Here is an 11,166-nt window from a genome sequence, read left to right as displayed (position 1 = left end):
TATTATTATTATTATTATAGATTGTTTAATATATGTATATATATATATATATATATATATATATATATATATATATATAATAACAAATTAACTGGTTAGATAGCTAAAACTACACCATTACTAGGAGACTAAATTATTCTCCATTGATGGCCATTTGAAAATTGTATTCTGGCTAAATCATATTCCTATCCTCCGCAACCATTTTTCAACTTTATTATGCTGCCACCTGCTAAGAACACTTTATCTGGCTCAATAAAGTACAACATCTTCGGAATGTTGCTTTTTATTAAAAGTGAGAGGAATGTATAAACATTCAATCAACATGATAAATATGCTCTACTCAAATGATTTAACACTCGTGTTGTGAAGATGAACATATGAAGTGACTATACTTGATCTGGATATTTAACAATTACTAATTCAGTTTCATGTCTCTGCCTTGCAGCAGGAATTACATTACATTACTGGGCCTGGCCCAGTAGGGAATGGCTGAACTTTAGCACTGATTTGTAATGGGTCGCTATCTGAACTTTCACAGGTGATTCATCTGCAGTTCTCATTCTGGAGAACCTGCAATACAACTGGACTGAAATATGAATTTATTGAAAATGAACCTGGACCGAATGTCTGATTCATAGCCAATCAAATGATTTGCCAGAGGCCGCTGGTTAATACGCCTCAGCATAATAACATCAGCACAGTTTAGCAATCCACATTGACAATGCGCATTTAACTGGGAAAAATCATCCCCAAACCCCCGACTAACACAGAACCTGCTGGACATAACAACTGATAATTCAAGATTCAAGAAGATTTATTGCACGACACATGTTGTGTCCCATGGTGCAGTGACGCCTCTGAGTGCTTCTTTCCATGAATTCCTCTTTTCACAGTCGATACCAAATGCAGACTCCTTTTTTAAGGCACATCAAACATAATTTCACTTCATGGGGATGTGCTGTCAAGAGCAGAAAAGAGTCATCAGAAATCCTTCTGGACTAAAAAAAAAAAAAAAGATTATACTGTCTGTGACAGGGCAATTCTAGACAGATTCTTCTAAAATATTTGTAGCATTTAAGGGCCATAATCAAATGATCTGTACTTTTATATATATATATATAATATATTTTGCAAGAGCCACATAAGTACACAACACCAGTGACACCACAGCTTCATTTTGTCAGATGCGACGAATGGCACCATGCAAGATCATTACAGACAGAATCCATCAAAGCGCATCACAAGGCGTCTTGTTGAGAACAGCATGTTCAAAGCCGAACACAATGATGCCATTGTTCCATATGGCATTACACTCAGGTCAAAACTCTGGGCTGAAATATAGTACAACCTGCCCATGCGATATGGAATGAGACTGTTTATCACCAAGTTTCTCTACCCACAGATATAATTGCACTTCATGGAGGAAACTGATGTATCACTTTATTTTCAGGAGAACAGATAAGGAGAATGTAAGGGAGTCATGGGTTAGGTAAAAGCATTCATTTGTCTTGTCTGCATTTCAGTCTGAAACACTATTTTGCAAGGTCAATCACACGACACACTTTTCTAGTTGTTCCATGCTTTGCAATTTTTCTGCAGACTTGCGATTTTATGTCTCAAAAGATAGCCAGTGATTTCAGACAATAACTGAAATTATTTTGTGTATCAGAGGCATTAGACAATGCACTTATAGCCTACTTGTTTCTTTTGTTCCCTTGTGTCTCAGCACCTGGTTAAGATACAATAGTCTCACCATTTGGAGTCGCGGTTAGCACGTGAGATCTGAATATGTGAAAGCATCACAAGTACAGTTATAGCTTCCATTGTGTCCCATTTTATTCTACATCAATCTTTGAGACTCAAAATTTTTTGTCACTTATCTAACATCTTTTATTTATTTATTTTTTAAATGGCAAAAGTCAGCACAGACATGGCTTGGTGGGTAGAGCACATGCTCTGACATGCTTGGGTTATAACCCACTTTTCTCAATTCTTTACTTTCCTGTCATGCTGCTAAGAGGTATGAAAAATGATCACTGACACACTGTAAAGATATGTGTTTGCACAACTAAAAGAATTGCAACATTTTGCATGGCTTTTTAAAAGCTGAATTCATTTGCTTAATTATTTTAGAACACACAAAAAACAACACAAAACAAAAATCAAAAAACAATTACCAAAACAAAAAATAATAATAACGGTAATAACGGCAAATGGAAAAAAAGATGTATATAATTTTTTTCTAAACCAAAGGAATGTATTTTATACTATTTACTAACCCCACTATGTATAAACAATACTGCTGTCCTTTTTTATTTTTTTTAGCATGGGCCTTAGTTACTGTTTTTCCCATGAGGCAGTTGGTAGAGAATCGGCTCGACCTACTAATTTACCCCTACACTCTAAAAAATGCTGGGTTAAATACAACCCAGTGCTGGGTTAAATAGGGACAAACCCAGCAATTGGGCTGTTTTGACCCTATTTTACCCAGCACTGAGTGTAGAGAGCACAGAGATGATGATGTTTATGTTGAGCAAGCAACAACATTTCATGTCAGCAAAAAAGCAACACTGGGGCCTAAAGCAGTTTAAAAGGTGCAATAAAATAGTTTATCTGATTTTTAAGCAGTTTTGTAAACATGAATGCTCCAGGTTCAAGTTCATTTTCATCAATAGAATTTGTTGCATAATGCCCAACTGAGTGACAAATCAAAATGATTTTATATGGTAAACAACATTCAGCCACAAACACTGCTGATTAAGAATGTGTACTGAGTTCGAAACATACTGTTTTAAACATGTATTTTCTACTTTGAAATCATATATTGGCACTCAGGGTTTTTATAGTAATGTGTGAAGGTTTATGTAGAATACTAAAAACAGTAAAATCACCACTGACATCACAGAGCTAGATTAAATGTTAATTTAAATTAAAAATTAAAATCATGGATTTCCATGTAAGAGTAAATCATCATTTTACCAGGTAAACAAGAAATACATTTAAAGAATGTTATGAATCACTACTCATCTCAAGGCTGAGCTGAAATTATTGCTCCTGACCATAGACCAAGACTAGAAAAGAACATGTGTGTTATCTTCGGTTTAACAACAACGGTATAACTGTTAAAGAATGCCGTTTATCTATCCTATTCGTAAGATATGGCATAATAATTGTATTAAAAAAATTCCTAATGAGCCTTATTCACCCAGTTAAAGAAAACCCCTGTCTTGATGTATTTTTCAGTGGTTACTGTTAGTCAGCATGATGGCTTTCATACAATGGGCCAAACAATCTACTTTTGTGAGCTCTGAAATTGCTTTCCCTACCTGCGGTGCCACGTTTCTATACATAATCTGAGCCCAGCGTGCAGTCGAGGCAGAATGCAGCCGAGCTTTCATGTCAAATCTGTGCTGAAGATTTACCTATCAATATCAATCCACAGAAATGTGCTTGCATGAACATTTGAAAGGAGGAGAGGAAGAACAACAAAACAGATGTCAAGTTTAAGATGATTAGATTCAGATGCCATTGCCCAAAGCATTTGCCGGAATGTTCGCCAGAACACTCTGTCATTGTTGTTTGGATATTTGACACAAAAATAAAAACTCTGTCATCATTTGCTTACACTCATGTCATTCATAAGACTACTTTTATGGTGTTTTGTGTCATTTTTGGAGCTTGCAGCATTTGTCCACATTCACAGTCAGAACTCTGGAAAATCAGTTAAACATAAAAACCATACAAGTTTGGAGTGACATGAGGGGGAGTACATGACCGAATTTTGATCTTCAGTTGAACTAACCATTTAAAATGGCATGTTTATGGTTTGCCCCAATTACGGCTTGTTAATGCCTCATATACCTTCATTACAGCGGCTCATATTAGTCAACACCAAAGAACAATGAACAGAACCCTTGAGGAATTGCAGTGCAATGCTTCTTCATCTCTCAAGTCCTTCATTCTGTGCTGTTCTAATTGCACTAGGTGAATAGGCAAACAAACAGCCATTGTCTCTTCATTTATATTTCAGTATGATAATCAGTGTACATGGCCATATTCCCACAGCTCTCAGCTTTACTTCTGACACACTAATTCGTGAAACACAAGATCTTAATCTCCTCACCCGACACATGGGACGACTTTTTGTACTACACATACTTTTTTTATATCACCATCAGAGACTATGATATTTTCTAACCTAAAAAAACCCTGACAGAAACCTTTCAACATTTTTCTACTTGCATTTAGACATTAGTTGATAGGTTAATTAAGCCATTCTTCTCCTGGAAACTGTTGGGTAGACCACACAATTCAGCTGATATTTGAGCTCCGTTCCAAAACCTAGTGAGCTGCCCACATAGGTATCTCAGAAAAAAATGACAGACCGGAAGTCATTCATTTCCAATGCAGAGTAGAACGAGAGCTGCATGGAGGTATGCAGAAAGTTTGTATCCGATTTGAGTTTTGGATGCACTGAAATATTTTAAATTCTGCAGCTAGACCGGAACATTTCTATAAAATGGCAGTTATGAATACTTATGGCAGAAATTGTTAATTTTTAATTATTAAATCATTATTTACATTGACTAGCCCTAGAAAACGTTTTTCTTTCAGATTTATTGAGGGCTATTTTTTGTGTGGATATTCATACATTTATTATTCATTCATTTCATAAAGGTGAATAAGTGAAGGGTAACTGTTGCTTCACGATCAATTTCAAAGTTCCGTGAAACGGCCACTAGAAGGCAAAATGCATCAATTGTATGCGAATGTCTGTAACAGTGGAAAGGTGGCTTAAGGCGAAAACATATAGGAACCTCATATGTGACTGATTTTGAACTCTACGCACAACTAATCGCTCTGCACAAGAGGCTTGATTTGCAATTGATGTAAATACAGCTGGATGTTGGCATGTTGCTAAACTATCAGGTGCATTACTCCAATAAAAATACAAAGCAAATAGGGCTGCACAATATATATATATATATTCAATGTCACTATATGCAAATCAAGCCGCACTGAGAATCTGAAACACCATATCATGAGATGCATGTGTGTAAATAAACACCGTGCCGCACATCACTCTGAATCCAGCAGCGTATATATTTATTTGCTGTCAAACCACCAAAATAAAAGCTAGATGGTTTTGTTTGAAATTTAAATTAACCTATCCTAAAATTATGAATCAAGACATCAAAACTAGTATTGTAATTATCTATAATAATCTAAAATAATCTATTCTAATTAAATTAGACAACTTTTAATCTCTATTTTTCAGTACTGAATGAAACAGCTTTGTTTATAATCAACATTTTTCTTGCCTTGTCAGGAAATCACTGCTGAAAACACACACACACACACACACACACACACGTGTATGCTGTATCTGGGCCAAGCTGGTGTTTAGCTGGTTTAGGTGAGCATCTTGTTGGTTTACCAGCCTGATCAGCTGAAAAGTGCCCCAAATTCCTTTAAAACAGACCAGTCTGACCAGTTTGGTAGACCAGTAAAGAAGCTTAGGCTCATTTTTTTCACCAGTAATGAGCTTTGCCTTCACTGCAAACTGTATGTGTGATGCTGCCTTGTCTGCTTTTCGCCTAAAAACAAAGTACCTGAGGAGACAGAATAATTAAGTTACACACCGTCTAGAAAATCCTTTGTGTCAGGAGGACACCTATGATGCTTTAAAAGCTGCAGGCAGCTCGCTAGGTTTTAGAACAGATAACAGGTTTTACGATCCTTGTGGGCACATTTGGTCCTGACAACATAGGCAAAACATGACGCTATTGCCTCTTATCTTATATCAAACAGCATATATACTCAACAGAAAGACTTCTAGTGCTGAATGTGTCATTTCAGAAGGTCACAGGTTTTTCCTGTCGAAAGCCACAACGTTTAAGGCGAGACAACACAAGATGACTGCTCATTCATATGAGACGGGGCCCAGAGTACAAAAATTGCCCATGGTGGACAGGCAGCAAGTGACAGAATCAGCAGAGAGAGATGATATGCAGCGAGGGTGACCGAAGTCAAGAGGTCTCCAGAGGGCCCGGACACCAATTTCCACAAGGTCAACTGCAGAGCGGAGAAGTGTTGGTTCACACACACAGAGGGAGCTGTGACGGCTGTTCTAGAACAAGGGGCAGACCTCATCCCGGTGTAGCGGCTTTATCTCACTTCAGCGAACAGGTGATCCTCTGCCTGGCTTCAGTCGGAACCAAAAAATACAGAGGGCACGGCCAGAGATGAAGGCAATAAAACATACATAATAATTCAGTGATTCTCCTGAAGGTTTGCTTAAAAATGTACCACTTTTGATTTAGTTTCAAACCCGACCACTTTCTTGTTGAGTTGTGAGTGTCTACATCTTAATAATTATTAACATAGTAGGTACATTTTAATAAACAAATAAAAGTTTTTCAAAATGTTAATAGTTGACCAAAACAATAGTTTATTAACATAATAATAATAATAACTTAAGCTTAATAATAACATTATTATTATTATTATTATTATTAATTGAAGCAATTTGAGAAAAAAATAACAATTTTAATCTCTATAATAGCAAATAATTTATAAATATTGTACAACAACAATAATAAAAAATAATAATAAAACTTAATAGCTTAATAATAAGATTATTATTATTAATAATAATCACAGCAAATCTTATTTTAAAAACTGCTTTAACAGTTTTTAATAACAGAAATTGCAATAACAGCAACAACAACAACATGATATTAATAGAGATGTTTTGTGTTGTTGTTATAATAATAAAAACAAGAACAACTATTATTACTATTATCGATGTTACTGCTGCTATTACTTCAATTGCTGTTATTAAAAACTGTTAAAACAGCTTTAGAAATAAGCCAATTTTGAAACATAATTCCTTCTTTGTAATAAATTCTTCTTTAATTAATTAATAGAACCCGACAATCATTGACTTTTTTAAATAAATAAATAAACCTGATTTAGTCTCAAACTCAAACTCTTTCTGCTAACTTAATTTCAGTGACATTTCCAGGTACGGGCTGATTTTTCGGAGATCTTCCCAAGAGAGCACTTATGCCGAAATGGATTTCCTGACTCGGAAGAAGCTCTTCACTCACTACTCACTCTTAATGTGCCCGCAGCTTCATTCCTGACACCTCTCCGCACCTCCATGACCCCTGATTGGCAGTCGCTGATTCTAAACTCTACGCAAAGCCCCTGTCCCAGAACTGCTAGACATCTGAGCCACTCTCCTCCACATTTAGACTGTCAGACTCGATGCATCTTCGTAATAAGCTAATATCATTTTGGTATGACTCAGCCCGCAGCCCAGTTTGGCTCATTCTGCATGGTAATTTAGCAGAAATAAGCACTCCTGCTTCTAGGCTTTTCTCATGTCTTTTAGATAACATTCTCTGTTTTTGGTAACATCCTTCGAATAAACATCTTGACGCACATGGGCCTCTGGGCTCGGGTTACATGTACCGAAGGGATCAGGATCTGGGGCCAATTGCTATGCTGGAAATGAATAGATTAGGCAAAGAAAGTGGAAATGTGCTTTTAATCTTACCATTCCTATAGATCAGCGTACAAGTGATCAGAGCGAGATGCTAAATGCATTTGTTTTATTTAGGCGTTTATTTTCGAAACGTTGAGGTTCCTTGCACCTGAATGCCGAATTAACTTTCACAGCAATCCTTCCTCAACCTCACACAGCCCATTTATGTAGTTATGAGCTTTATGAGGAGGCGAGCAATTCAAGTGAATTGTACAGCATGGATAAAACATCCATGTAGCCCATTGGGGGAAATGTCACACAGTGCACTTGTGCACATGGCAGTGATATAGTTTGCTCAGATTTTTTGTTACTCTCAGATTAATACTTTGTACAAATTGAGAGATGTTACCCCTGACAATGCTTTAAGGGTCAATGACAAATGAGAATGTACTAAATTAATTTAAAAATATGTATTAAATAAGTATAAATTATAAGTGTCAAGTGATGAAACTAATGAAAATTGATTCTAAAAATAGTTTATTATATTTAAAAAAAAAAAATCTTACTTCTTAATCATAATTTAAAAAAATATCAAATGTTTATATTGGACCAAAACAAAAATGTATTAACTTAAAAAATATTACATTATTATTATTATTATTATTATTATAAGCATAATTTATTCTTCATTATATTACTACAGTTGTACCGTCTTGATATTTTAATAAATTTATAAATTTATTATAAATTAATAAATAAATAAAAATAAAATAAAATGATTTTATGAATCATTGAAAACTACTTTTTTTTTAAATCATGTAATTGACTCTCAAAATGAAAAATTCAACCTTCAAAACTTAATGACAGAGACTCAAAATGTCATAATTAAGGGAAGAGATCATGTGCCAGAGTAATTAACAAGAAAAATTCTAAATGGTACATCATGTCAAAAAGGTTGTCAAATGTCAACCCCTGCCATTAGTTCTACCCCGTAATAAGTATTTCTGCGAATCATGATGCTTTTTTCACTGTTGCTGGCCTTTGCAGAGTCCCTGCTAATGTGTTCTGAAAAGAGCTTGGTTGATTTACCATACATAGAAGAATAATTAATGAACGAATACATTGAGGGCAAAAACCAATATCAACAATTGCGGATTTCATTTAGAGGAGGGAAAGCAAGGCCATTGTCCATCAAATGTCTGCATGCACCATCCCCAATAAAACAGGTGATCACGACTTTCAATCACCTGCAAGATAGCATTCTGTGCTGATAGCGCAGCAGCTGCCACAGCATAGTCAGTTCACCAATGTCTTTATAAACCTGCAAGTAATTCATACTCCCTCAGAGAGACACTGTGAAAACTAAAATGTCAAAAGGCTTAAAAGGCTTAGTGTGCTATTTTAATACTTTTATAGTTCAAAGAAAGCACTTATTCTATTCTATTCTATTCATTTAAGTTTGAAAAGACTTTATGTAGCTTTAAAGTTCTAATATAATATAAAATCATAATATAATATAATATAATATAACATAATGCTTCTAAAACATTCAGTAAATGTATTTATTCTTTAAGAGAGTAGTGGTATTTCAGTAACAGCACTATAAAAGCTATTGTAGTTGTAAGAAGTGACTTCTTGGCATTTTAAACATTTTTTTTAAACCTCTAAACTACCTACACAAAGCCATCAATAAGCAACATTAAATTGGTATATAACAACAAGCTCCACTCCTCTTTCAACTGAATTATCTTGAAAAACATCTTATTTTTCTAGTCCATTCAAAAAAGCTTAACTGGTAAACATGCAGGTGTAGTACTCAATCCAGCACAGCAATGACGCAGTGTCTGTCACCCTTGCTCTCTCTCACAAACATACGCACAAATAGTCTCACAGCAACAGCCCAAAGTGACACCGTGCATGACAATTAACCCAGAATTATTTTGTTAATGTGTTTACTTGGCAGTCGTAGCTTCCCATGTCTGCCAAGAGGCGGGTCGTTTGGTGAAAACGCAAAAGGCTAATGTACAGGTCCAGCGGGATGGTTAACTCCCACAGAGCAATGGGCTCAGTTTGTTTGGCCACTGTAAGGATGCCACTAAATTAAATTAACATTTCCAGGGCTGTGAAGGATTAATGAGGAGCATTCATCTATAATTGCACATTAGTAATGGTAAGATAGATAACAAAGCTCTATGATCTTATTGCGGCCTGGTGATTTGAAACTAATATCCAGCAATATGATATTTTACCAACTCTGTTTATGAGGAATATATTCAGGGGAGCTAAAGGTCCCAAAATACTAAATAGCAACAAAAATCATTTCATGCTGATTCATGAGATAATCACAATGATAAAAGGTTGATTTTTAGGTAATCATTTAATCATTTTGACAATGTTGCAGATTGTAGCTAATGAGAATCCCTGAAATAATCACATACATTCTGAGACAAAACAGTAGCCAAAACTGCTATAATAGGGAATTAATTAAAGTATCTGCAAATTGCATCGACAATGACTGTTCCAATCACAATGGGGGTTCATTTGTGAAAAAAAGCCTGTACTAACATTGCAGCTGCACTAACAGGAAAATACAAACTGAACTAAAAGCAAAATAATAGAGGAGTTATAACATTTAAAAACGAAAGGTTAAGAAATTACAGAAATGAAACAGAAAATGTTTACACTTCCCAAAGTGGTTGTTTTGAATAAACATGTATACTTAAAAGAGTAGCTCACCCAAAAATGAACATTTCCTGAAAATGTACCACTCTGATTATCTGATTACTACCAAATAGAGTACAGCAGTTATTATTATTGTAAACATAGCCTATGTTTTCAATAAAAAAAAAAAGATTTTCAAAAACACCATCCATCACTAATTCACAGTTTTAGATCTTCACAAGCGGAAAAAAGCAAGCGGTTGAAGGAAAAATGTGCTTGCATCGAGACACGGTAGTCCAGGGAGCTCAGTGTGATTTAGACACCTTGCCTCTAATGCTGTGAAGACTGACATTATGTTGTCATCAAGCATGTCGTAACCTCAGCAACCATTAGCACAAACTCCCCTGATCAAAGTCTGTCTGCCAAACTGATCTAACTTCTCGCTCTGTGTTCTTTAAATAACACTTGACTTTTCAGGGACTACATGTGGCTTTTGAAAGAACCTCTCAAAGGAAAGTCACACATGAAAAGGTTCAAAGGACAATGATTTGTATAAAGGTGAACACATAATTATAGGCTTCCTAAATACTTTGATTCAGACAGAGAAAGTGCATGTAGATATGTCTGGAAATATTGTGTTGCCTCCTACAATGGCATTTGTCAAACAAAATTGAAAAACAATCATCATTTACTCACCCTAATGTCATTCCAAACCTGATTTTCTTTCTTCTGAGGAAAACAAAAGGACTAATTCTGAAGAATATCCTTGTAGCTTCAAAACTGATATACAAGTACCATTGATGGACAGCTAGGGCATATTTTCATATCGTACAACATAATACAACATAAATGTCGGTCTGTTCCTCTCCAAAAGCTATTATATGACTTTAGTTGACTCAAAACAAGTCATATGGACCACTTTCTGCAATTTTATTTCATTATTATTTATATAATATTATAGTATTTGAAAAAATATGTAGCTTTTATTATAGTTTATGTGCTTTTGTCATGTT

At 35.2% G+C, this 11,166-nt stretch overlaps 1 protein-coding gene across 1 annotated transcript in view; it reads right to left on the bottom strand.

The window, feature by feature from the left end:
* Positions 1 to 11,166, bottom strand: part of LOC107578578 (protein CEPU-1-like) — a 273,529-nt gene that overhangs the window by 225,906 nt on the left and 36,457 nt on the right. The gene's annotated exons all lie outside the window — the stretch shown is intronic.

The sequence above is a fragment of the Sinocyclocheilus grahami genome, unplaced genomic scaffold, assembly GCF_001515645.1.
Source record: "Sinocyclocheilus grahami isolate Dianchi unplaced genomic scaffold, SAMN03320097.WGS_v1.1 scaffold32.1, whole genome shotgun sequence".
Taxonomy (NCBI): domain Eukaryota; kingdom Metazoa; phylum Chordata; class Actinopteri; order Cypriniformes; family Cyprinidae; genus Sinocyclocheilus; species Sinocyclocheilus grahami.
This window is presented reverse-complemented; position numbering and strand designations above follow the sequence as displayed.